Genomic DNA, 11,622 nt, shown 5'->3' with positions numbered 1-11,622 from the left:
TATCTTGTTTTCATTCATTTTCATGACTTACACAAAATAGATTTGCTGCTCTACTTTAGACTAATTCCATATTCAGAGGATGCACAAATGGAATCCCCTAGGGAATTAGAGAAGCTGACCAAACAGCAACACCCTTCACTTGCACAAGAGATCCTACATGGCATAAGGAATTTTGACATTACAGGGAACTGTGTTGGATGTTGTTCTTGGTACTGCAACATTGATCTCTTAATTTTTTTTAGCAGGAATCTTCCTGATGTTCCTGCATCTGGGATGTGGTCAAGTTGGTTTTGATTAATTGTGTTCAAGGCCAGGTTAGACAGGGCAACCTGCAGTGGTGGAAGGTGTTCCTGCCCATGGCAGGGGTTAGAATTAAAAGATTTTTAGGGTCTCTGCCAACATAAACTATTCTGGGATTCCATGATTCTATAAATGATTAACAATGAACAAGGTAAGTGAAAATGAAATTTCAGTAAAAAAATTGGTGTGGACAAGGAGCAATCCAAGTAGGGGTGGGAAAGGGAAACATTCTCCTGAATTCCAGTCCCACTCTCCACCACACTGACTATTCATACCCCATATGCTTTAAGAGTATTTCTAGTTTATATTTTCACTGATGTTTTACAGATCCATCATTAACTTATAATCAACACCAGTTATAAGAGGGGCTTTATTTGAAACAAAAGACTGAAACAAGGTTGATCATCTAAGGAACCTTGACACTGCTCTTGTGATTCCAGCCTGTGAGAAAACTCAATTTAAAACTCCTGGGGAAAAGTGGGTCCCAAAAAAAAATTGTGATTACCTTGTCAGAGGAAAAATTGACCATGATAAACATTAATAACAAAGACCAATGTTGTCAAAGTGGAACAGCAATTCTGAGAGTCATTTTTTTTAAGGAGTATTGTCATTACATCTTTAGGAAAATATTCTGAAACTCCATAAATAAATCTGCTTACCAAATTGGAAATTTTCATCTTTTTTGCATTGTAAGTTCTCTTCTGGTAGCCAAATTAAATCATTTAGGTGTTCATTTCAAAACTAGGAGTGGGAGAAAAGCTAAAATTTGAATTTTCAAATTTCTCATTTTGATAGTGGAGAGCGAAATGTTTAATTTCTGTTAAAAATTATTCATTTACACTTGCTCATTCTTAGCCTGTTAGGCCAGAAACACTGATTTTTTATTGTGTTTCTGCATTTATAATATGAAAGCAATGATATACAATTACCTTAGGATTACAACTCTGCATGTTTATAATAATATTAATATCATATTCTATCACTAGAATGAATATTGCATGGAAAGCAGTGAGGATGCAGTTAACCCAAATCAAACAAGTTTGCACCTAATTTTTTAGGCTATATTTAAAATATTTGCCATGGCTTAACTTTAAGTGGACTCTAAATCAAGGTGTTCATATTGATTCAGATTCCTGGGAATAGTTTTCCTGCCCCCCAAACTGTGCCTGGAAGCTGCCTGAAATTTCTGATATGAGCCAAAACCATGTCAGGGTCCTGTGAACTTCTGAGGAATAGGAAAATTGAATAATCAGAAATGTTCCTTGTCAGAGGGAAGGGAAGGGAAGGGAAGGGAAGGGAAGGGAAGGGAAGGGAAGGGAAGGGAAGGGAAGGGAAGGGAAGGGAAGGGAAGGAAGGGAAGGGAAGGGAAGGGAAGGGAAGGGAAGGGAAGGGAAGGGAAGGGAAGGGAAGGGAAGGGAAGGGAAGGGAAGGGAAGGGAAGGGAAGGGAAGGGAAGGGAAGGGAAGGGAAGGGAAGGGAGGGAAGGGAAGGGAAGGGAAGGGAAGGGAAGGGAAGGGAAGGGAAGGGAAGGGAAGGGAAGGGAAGGGAAGGGAAGGGAAGGGAAGGGAAGGGAAGGGAAGGGAAGGGAAGGGAAGGGAAGGGAAGGGAAGGGAAGGGAAGGGAAGGGAAGGGAAGGGAAGGGAAGGGAAGGGAAGGGAAGGGAAGGGATCTAAACCCCCTCCATTACTTGGGCTAAAGTCCCAGAAAGCCACAGTGCAGTATATGAACAAAATGAAGGGAGAATCCAGGGAATGGTGTAACTCCAGATACATTATGAGCAATTTTGGAAGCCTGAAATGCATTTCCCCTATAGATGCAGTTTGCTGACTTTGCTATGTCTTCTTTCATGTACCCAGAACTTTTTCTCTCCCTAAAGCATTGCCTGTGGTCATATTTTCTGAGTGCCTACTGTGAGAAAGAGAGTTAAGAGAGTGGAGAAATTAAAAAGCAATGGGGCTAGGAGTGATACTGGAGGAAAAAAGTTATATTCTCAAAACAGATAATGGGCCAGGTCTTAATTATTCTTCTCTCCCCTTAAAACTGATTAACTCTTTCCTGCCATGAAATTTAAATACATCATTTCCTCTATTGCCTACATACTAAAATGGAAAAAGTAAATATCCTCACATAATTATAATTTAAATATTGTTTTTGGCTAAATCACATGCAAACACTTTGTATCTACATAAGTACAGCTGAATTAAATTAAACTAATAAAAATGGAATCTCCTAACTTCCTGACACTTTAAATAGTCACTAGAAGTGAGATGTCCCTTTAATGTGTGCAGTTTGCCAATTCTTGATTTTGTGACTCTATTTAGATATAGAGGGAGGAGTGTTTGGGAATGGGAAAAATAGAGAAATAAAAAGGATATGCTTTATTCAGATACAAAAGCTAATTTCAGTGAATGCACATATCCCAGCTGAGAAAAATGAAATATAACCTGATATGACTGATTTCTAACTTCCAAGGAAACAAGTTCAGCAACTTTTCTGTGTGTTTTGTTTGGCTTCTAGGAGGAAGAAGGTTTAGAAAGGATTAATTCCCTTTCCAAAGGTGGAAGCCTCCCCTTTGTGTTCCAAGGGATAAATTTTCCTGTGGTAGATAGTGCACAAAGTCTTAGTTTAATGCTGCAACTGCCACCTCCTGCTTTTCCTGTGGGTCATGGAATGCTGTGAAGTTGGCACTTGGTATTCCTGTTCAAAGAGGTTTTTGGTGTCGAGACAAGGACACATAAGGCAACAATTGGGCAATTCAAGCTCACCTGGTGGGGCAGTACAACCTGAGCAAGGCTTTGAGCTCCCTGTCCCAGGGAGCCAAGCACTTCTCAAGTTCACTCAACCTGAGCTGAGTGCCCACATCAGATCAAAGTAAAAATTAAAGGACAGTGGGATGAGAAAAAAAAAAAAAAAAAATAGGCCTGAAACATTCTTCATTCTTAACCTGGGAGATCTGATTGCCATTTCAGCTCCAGAGGGTTTGGGGTCTGTAGAACAGTTTTGAAGAGGGGATGCCAAAGCTGTATCCCACCCCACACTGCCTCAAGATCAGGATCCTTGTTGGCATCATGTACCTGGATTTCTTGTGAGGGAAAAAACAAAAAAAAACCAAACAAACAAACAAACAAAAAAAAAAAAAGCAGGCAGTACAGAGGGATAAAACACATGGATTGCAGACAAAATTAATCTTGGACACAGGAGTTCTCCTCAGTAAGTGAGGCAGCAAACTCTTGTAGGGGTTCCATTTCCCAAAGAGCCCACAGGCTGTGTGAGGTTTGGTCTGGGAGAAACTGGACATGACCCATCAGTGTGAGGTTTCACCAGGTGGGGTTCCTGACATCAAAAATTGGTCACTAAATGGATACCAGAGATAAGTGAATGACATTTGAGCTCATTTTTTATCACAATTAGATAAAATCAGTGTCTTCAGTTTTTGGGCCCCTCACTAAAAAATGGGTCCAGAGTAGGGAAATGGAGCTGATGAAGAACATAGAGAAGGTGTCCTGTGAGGAATGACTGAGGAACCTGGGGATGTTAAATGTGCAAACCAGTTTGGACCTGCCCATAAGGGTCCAACACATGTGACTGAGCTTTCCTGCCTTGTTAAAAGCTGCTCTAGGTATCTTTCTTGCAGCTGGGTTTGGTGATGCCTTCCCTTGAAGAAAGTAATGATGGGTCCAGGAAAATGTAAAATAATGGGGGCAGAATTTTTAGCATTTCTGTAATGACAGAGCAAGGGTTTTAAAATTAAGAGAGACAGATTCAGACTAGATCTAATGAAGGAATTTTTCCATGAGGATGGTGAAACATTGGGACAGGTTACCCAGAGAAGTGATGGATGCCTCACTTCTGGAAATGTTCAAAGTCAGGTTGGACAGGGCTTGGAACAACCTGACATGATTGAAATATCCCTGCTCACAGCAGGGATTTGACTAGATGCCCTTTAAAGTCCCTCTCTAATCCAAATTATTCTGTCATCCTACAATTGTATGAGTCTATGAAAAACCCTGGTTATATCTGGAGATGTAGCAAAAAACACAGATTTACCAGCAAACATAATGGAAAGTTGGATTTTTAAAAGAAGAGTCTTGGTATTATTCACGAAGAAAAGATATAAAGTGCTCACCAAAGCAATGATTTTGTAAATTCATTAGTAGGCTGGCAGTAAATCTGAAGATACCTGTAACACAAATTAAAGCCTTTATATTTAAAAATAAGCTTTTAAATTAAAAAATGCTGATTTCTGAAATACACCTGAAAACATCCAGAAGAAAATTATCAGGAGGAAAAAGAAGCTGGTTTGGAGGAAAAGATACCAAAAACACTTTCAAAAAGCCTGGATTTTGCCAGAACTCAGAAATCTGCCTTTCCATGAGCTCAGCGAGCAGCAGAGGGCGCTGGGATAAACACATTTCTTTTAAACTCCAGCCAACAATACAGATTTGCTGGGAGTTGGATACTGAGGGAGACAGACTTTTATTTATAGAGATCCATGCTGGATTTAAAAGGCAGAGCAGGATTTAAAGCCCATTTCTGAAACAGGGATTTGATTAGGGGCAGGGAAAAAAAAATAAAAAAGTATATGAAATAAAGGTAGCATAACTTATTAAATCTTTTTTTTTTTTTTTTTTTTTTTTTTTTTTAGTCTTCAACAAAGTAGCAAACCTGTTATTGTAGTTTCTCTCCCTCCCAGGGCTATTAACAGATATTTCATTGGGATAATTAGGATATTCAGCCTAGTCTGTATTCTCACTTTTCTATAGTATACTCAATACTCATAGTATTGAACATGGGGTATAAAAGATTTATTCTGATTTTAAGGCAGACGCTCAAACACCAAATGGTCTGTTAGTCAAAAATCAATGCAAATACATAAATAAGAATCTGTAAGTAAATGCTTAAATAAATAAATGTTTGAATAAGTAAATGCTTAAATAAGAACCTGCAACTTTATCCTTAAGGAGGAAACAATCGTATCAGCATCGTTTCTTGTAAAGGAAATGTTTAGATGTTTGCAACTCCCAAATATAGACCTGGACCTCTTGGAGCAAGCACAGAATAGAACAGGAAGATGCTCTGAGGATGAGAGCAGACAGGCTGAGAGAATTGAGATTGTTCAGCCTGGAGAAGAGAAGGATTCAAGGAGACCTTAAAGCCTCTTCCAGTGCTTAAGGGGGCTGCTGCAGAGGGACTTGGGGCAGGGATGGAGGGACTGGACAAGAGGGAATGGATTTTGATGCCTGGAAAGGCTGATCTGGAGCAGACTAGACAGAGCAAAAGGGGTAAAATTCGTTGTTATTGAAAGGATACGTTAAGGGAAGTGCAAGAACCCGGTTGAGACTGCACCGAGGTTGAATCCAAGATGGATCCCACTCACGAGTTTTTACACTTTTATAAGTTTTGATTCATCTATATGTCTGGGTCAGTTGTCCAACCACAGCCCCAGGCTATGAAGTCTCAGCCCCATTTCCCTTAGCCATTGTTTCTGCTTTTTGGGTACCAGCTGTCCTTGGTATTCTGGCTGGGAAGGGATTGTTGTGTCCAACTACCCTGTGCAGAGAACATGAAGTTTCAGAGTTACACTCCAAGCAGCAGAGAATCTGAAAAATATAAAAGCTAAAACCCAAGGCATCACTTTAAACTGAACAAGAGGAGAATCAGAATGCATTATTAGGAAGAAATTCATCCCTGTGAGGGTGGAGAGACTCTGGCACAGGTTGCCCAGAGAGAGGAGCTGCGGCTGCTCCATCCCTGGAACTGCCCGAGGTTGGACAGGGCTTGGAGCAACCTGGGCTAGTGGAAGGTGTCCCTGGTCGTGGCAGAGGGGCTGGAACGAGACGTTCTTCCCAATTCGAGCCGTGTTTCCATCCCAGTGCCCATCAGAGGGCGCCGCTGCCCCGCTGAACGCGCTGCGAGCTCCGGTCCCGCGGGCATCGCCCGCCGCAGCTCTGCGGAGCGGAGCGGGGAACGGGAACGGGGAACGGGAGCGGGGAACGGGGAACGGGGAGAGGGGAATGGGGAACGGGAATGGGGAACGGGAGCGGGGAACGGGGAACGGGAGTGGGGAATGGGGAACGGGGAGAGGGGAACGGGGAACGGGGAACGGGGAGAGGGGAACGGGGAGAGGGGAACGGGGAATGGGGAGCGGGGAATGGGGAACGGGGAACGGGGAACGGGGAACGGGGAATGGGGAACGGGGAATGGGGAGAGGGGAGCGGGGAACGGGGAACGGGGAATGGGGAATGGGGAACGGGGAATGGGGAACGGGGAGAGGGGAACGGGGAGCGGGGAACGGGGAACGGGGAATGGGAATGGGGAAAGGGGAATGCGAATGGGGAACGGGGAACGGGGAGCGGTGAACGGGGAGCGGGGAACGGGGAACGGGGAATGGGAATGGGGAATGGGGAACGGGGAGCGGGAGAGGGGCTTCCTTCCCCCTGGACACGGCTACATAGGAAGGTATCCCTAAAAAAAAAAATCGTGACATATAGCATCGCCATCGCAACTGCCAGGCTGAGGCTGCAGCGCTGGTGCCCAGCTCACTGCCGAAAAAAAATCAAAAAACACGGTGTTTTCTTTGGGAGAGTATGGAAAAGCAAAAGCCAAACTGCCGGGAAACCATTGGTTTTTCCTTTCTCCTATTTTTTTTTTTTTTTTTTTTTTTTTTTTTTTTTTTTTTTTTTTAGGTATGGGTTGTGACGGTCAGTTTTGGGTACGTGCGTCGCCTTTTGGACGCAGGGTTCATTGGGTGTTTGGGGGATAAACCGGTGCAAGTGTTGCTGCGTGGAATTGGTGAATTAGACTGGAGACAGCTGCGGGGCTGGGGGTGCAAAACAGGCGCAAAAATAAACTGCGAAGAACCTTACTTTTCTAAATGACCACTTGTTCGTTTGTCATGTTTTGCAAATTCAAGAGAAATATATTAAGAGTGGGGTTTAAAAGTCAGAATTTACTGTCTATACCAATATGTTAGCAAGGAGCCAGTGAACGACAAGTCTATTTTAGAGTCTCCTTTTTTTCAGTCCCCTCCTCTCCCTTCCCCCAGCTCGCAGAGCGTATTTAATTCAGGGTGCCACGGAATTGTGAGGCATTAGCCGTCACGAAGCTCATTCACTCTGCCCTATGCCAGCCCTCATGACTCAAAGACTTCCACAAAAGTGATGGCAAACTGTCCCTTTATGAGCTTGGTATTTTTCTAAGAGGGTCATTGAGATCTATAGGTGCGTAAGGGTGGCTGCATGGGTATCTCCGCACATCCCCCTGCAAACAGCTCACATCCTTTCTCCTTTTTCAGCGTTTTTTACCCTATTACATCTGTTAAAATGATCAGTCCAACCCACTCAAAGATGTGCCCTTTTTCTGCTCTTCCGCAGTGTAACACTGGCTGTGCTGAGAAAAAATAAAAAAGAAGAAAAACAACTCGTATCTGCTTTAATAACTTAGCAAGACCGTTGTCCAGCTCTTGCTGTAATATCTGGCCACTATTTGCCTCTTGCCTTTTGTGGGTTGAGGTTTTAGAAGATGCTCACTGTGAAATGGGGAGGGGTGGCAGGGTGGTGCAGAGGCTGAGAGGAAAATGGATGAATTTATACTTTCTGCCTTAATTTGAGGCCAAAGCGAACAGAAAAGGCAAAGCCCACCCTTCCCACCAGCCAACCACACACCAGCAAATGTGTCTCCTGATGAAGTACTCCTCGTTTCCGAGATTATATACATATATATAAAAGCATCTTTACCTGTAGGACCTTTGAAAGTACAAAGGACACTGTGCACTTTCCCATAGGATCCCGTGCAGAATAACAAAGATTTGTAGGAACCTTATAGGCAGAGCTTGAAATTTCCAGAGACAGGACCTTGAATTTAGAAACACCTTCTTTCTCTCTGTCTCTCTGCCTCTGTGCCTCATTTTTTTTTTTCTCCCATTTTTTCCCCTCCTGGTGCACCAGCCCACTGCAAAGCTCGATTGTTTCCTTTCAGAGGCAGAGATGGGCTCTGCTGTCTGTGTCGGCTCTTTGCCGTGCAATGTGTTAAAACATCGGACAATGCGAAGGAAGGTTTGCCTGGGGGGGAAAAAAAATAAAGGTTAAAACTGGTCTAACTCCTCCTCTCCCCTTCCAAACCGAGGGCTACCCAGGAAATGCACAAATCCACCTCTATTTTTAATCGTTTTCTGAAAGCACTAAACACTATACAAATGTGTGCACAGAAGTGTTTGCTGAACTCTTTTTTTTCCTCTTTATTTTTCCCCATATAAAGTATTTCTAAGTTATAAAATATGCAGACTAAACTTGAAGTCTAAGGCTTTCCAGTAGAAATCATTGATCTAAATGTACTGCTTTTAGATTTGCTTGAATGTGCTTTGATGAGATACTGTTTTGGTGTTTAACTGCATATGAGAGGATAATTTCTGGACATGTAAATAAAAGCATATTGCATGTGGGGAAAAGCATCATATATCGTTTAAAATGATGCATCACTTAGTGCAGAGGCAACTTATCCTTTATTTTATCATAGGGAGCATGGAAAAAATATTAATTTGATTTCATCTCTCTATCTATCTATCTATCTATCTATCTATCTATCTATCTATCTATCTATCTATCTATCCATCCATCCATCCTTCCAACCATCTACTAAAATAGCAGATATATGCACTGCATAATATGTGTATTTAATCTCTCTATACCAACATATATATATGTGTAAATGTATAACTAGATCCACAAATATGCATTTAAATACACTCCTATATAAACTGACCAGGTTTGTGTGCACATGTAACATGCAGTCTCCATGTGCCTACATGTGGAAGAATAGATATAATTTACATATCTAAATGTGACAACTAATATGTCTGTACATGGGAAAAAGTTGCCTGTTCAGAGATATATGTGTGCATGGGTGCCTGTATGTGTAAATCTGTGAACGTGCAGCTGTGTGTGTGTATATATTTTACACGGCTGCATATAAGTCTTTATATGTGTGTATATGTCAATATCTAGTCACATATATGTCTGTAGCTATATGTAACTATGTAACAGATAATGTTTTTTTACTATCCGATCGAGGTAGGCTTCTGCAGCCTATTGTTTCAGACAACAGATATAAGTTGCGATGGAAGAGGAACGTCGGATTTGGTGTCTGTCCCCCATTTCCAATTATAGATGGATCATTACAGACAGAGAAGTACTGAGAATCCAGACATCTGCTCTTCACATGAATGCACTCACCTCCTAGAGAACAGCCTGCCATCATGCTCTGGAAACTGGTTGAAAATGTCAAGTATGAAGATATCTATGAGGTGAGTATATTATATGCATATGAGTAAGGGAGTATATGTATATTTAAATATACATCTAGCATATAGAAACAGGCATGGCTATATAATACATATATAGCTCTACATATACATCTAGGCAGAAATAGAGACATACAGCAGCACACACGAATATAGAGATGGGAAACCGAGAGTAAATGCTTAAATGCTTATTTATTTGCATATTTGTATTCAGCATGCCAAGTCCTAAACTTTTTATTTTTTTTTTTTCATGGAAAAGCTGTTTGATGCGATTTAAAACATCAAAGAAATGATCTGGGGATTGGAATGAGGCAACTTAAAGGCAAGAGTTTGATTGTTTAGACCTCCAATTATAAATAATTCGATTAAATGTGGATAAATGTTGAGGAAAAAATTTTAAAGGGAGAAAAAATAGAAAAGAAACACAACCCGGTATTCAGGGACTGGATGCATTTCTTTCTCTTATTTTTGATTTTGCAATTTCAAGCTCAGCTCAACCTGAATATGGATTTTTCCTTTTTTTTCTTGTTTTCACAATCGGATGCGGTTTTTACGACTTTTTAATACCTCTACACCAACAGATAAGATGTGCATGTGTACATATACTGGCATTAATTAAGCGGCACATACATTCTTGTGCGTGTGTGAGTTCACACGCCCGAACCGACACAGTCAAAGGCAGCTCCGCATAGTCCGCGGACGGGAAAAGTTGTGAGCTTTATCCAGACCTTATTTGCGAGGTCAAAAAGCAAACCAAGGGGGGAGGAAAAAAAAAATCACAGCTCAAACACTGCGAAACCTTTCTTAATTTTGCACGGTTGCCTGAGCCGGATCTTTCCCAAACGGGCTCCGCGAATATATTCCTTGTAAGTTAAACCAGCGTGCGGGATTTTCTCAGAAAGGAGGGGGGTAAAAAGAAAAAAAAAGAAAGAAAAAACCGGAAAAGATGAGTGAGGATTGGAACTCCACAGAATCATATTTTATTTTTTTTTTCCTACTGTTTTTATTTTTTAATTGAGTGGGAGGCGTTTGCAGAGCGATCATGGGGGCGATTTTCAGAAGGGCTCAATCCGCCACCTCCAGCGCCGGGGCTGCTCCTTGGGGAAGCAGCCGGACAGGGACCGGGACCGGGAAGGAGCCGGGGACAAGGAGGGGACCGGGGACAGGACAAGGGCCGGGGATGGAGTGAGCGCTGAGCAGCGACCGGGGACCGCGCAGGAGCTGGGGAGGGACTGGGAAAGGTCTGGGCATGGAGCAGGGACCAGCGGCAGGGCAGGGACTGGGCACTGAACAGAAGCCAGGAAAGGACTGGGCACTGAGCAGGGACCGGAGACAGAGCAGGGACCGGGAACCGGGCAGGAACCGGGACTGGAAACCGGGCAGGAACCGGGACCGGGAACCGGGCAGGAACCGGGACTGGGAACCGGACAGGAGCCGGCGTGGGACCGGGCAAGGACCGGGCAGGGGCTGGGTAGGAGCTGGGTACCAAGGAGAGAGGGGACACCGAGCGAGGGGCTGGCTGCTGGGCAGGGCTGGGGATCGGGAAGCGGCCGGAGCCCCCCGGGGAAGCGCCGTCGGGGCCGCCCCGTCCCCAGCCCCGGCAGCAGCCCTGCCCTCCGGGAGCGCCTTGGCACTTACAGAGGGGAAACTCCCGTGAAAAGCGCAGGAAGAGACCGGGGGGAGGTACAGCTCCGGCTGCTCCCGGCCGGAGAAAGGACGGGATGGAGGGAAGCGCGGAGGGACCCGCCGGGCGCACGGGAGAAATGTCTCCACTCCCAAGAGCTAATTATCATCGGCACAAGGCAGCGTGTGCAGAAGGAGCAGAGAATGAGCACACACGTGTGTGTGTGGTGTGTGTGGTGTGTGTGTGCGTGTCCCCGAGTGTCCCCAGCCCGCTGAGCCCTCGCTGCTTTTCCCTCCCCATCTCCCGGCACAGCCCGGCCATTGTCTCTGCCCGCAGCAGCAGGCGACAAAACATCTCCCCTCCCCGGCTGCCGAGGTCGGGATGACGGCTTTTTTATCCAC

This window comes from Erithacus rubecula (assembly GCF_903797595.1).
Source record: "Erithacus rubecula genome assembly, chromosome: 2".
NCBI lineage: Eukaryota > Metazoa > Chordata > Aves > Passeriformes > Muscicapidae > Erithacus > Erithacus rubecula.
Note: the sequence above shows the minus strand (reverse complement) of the source record.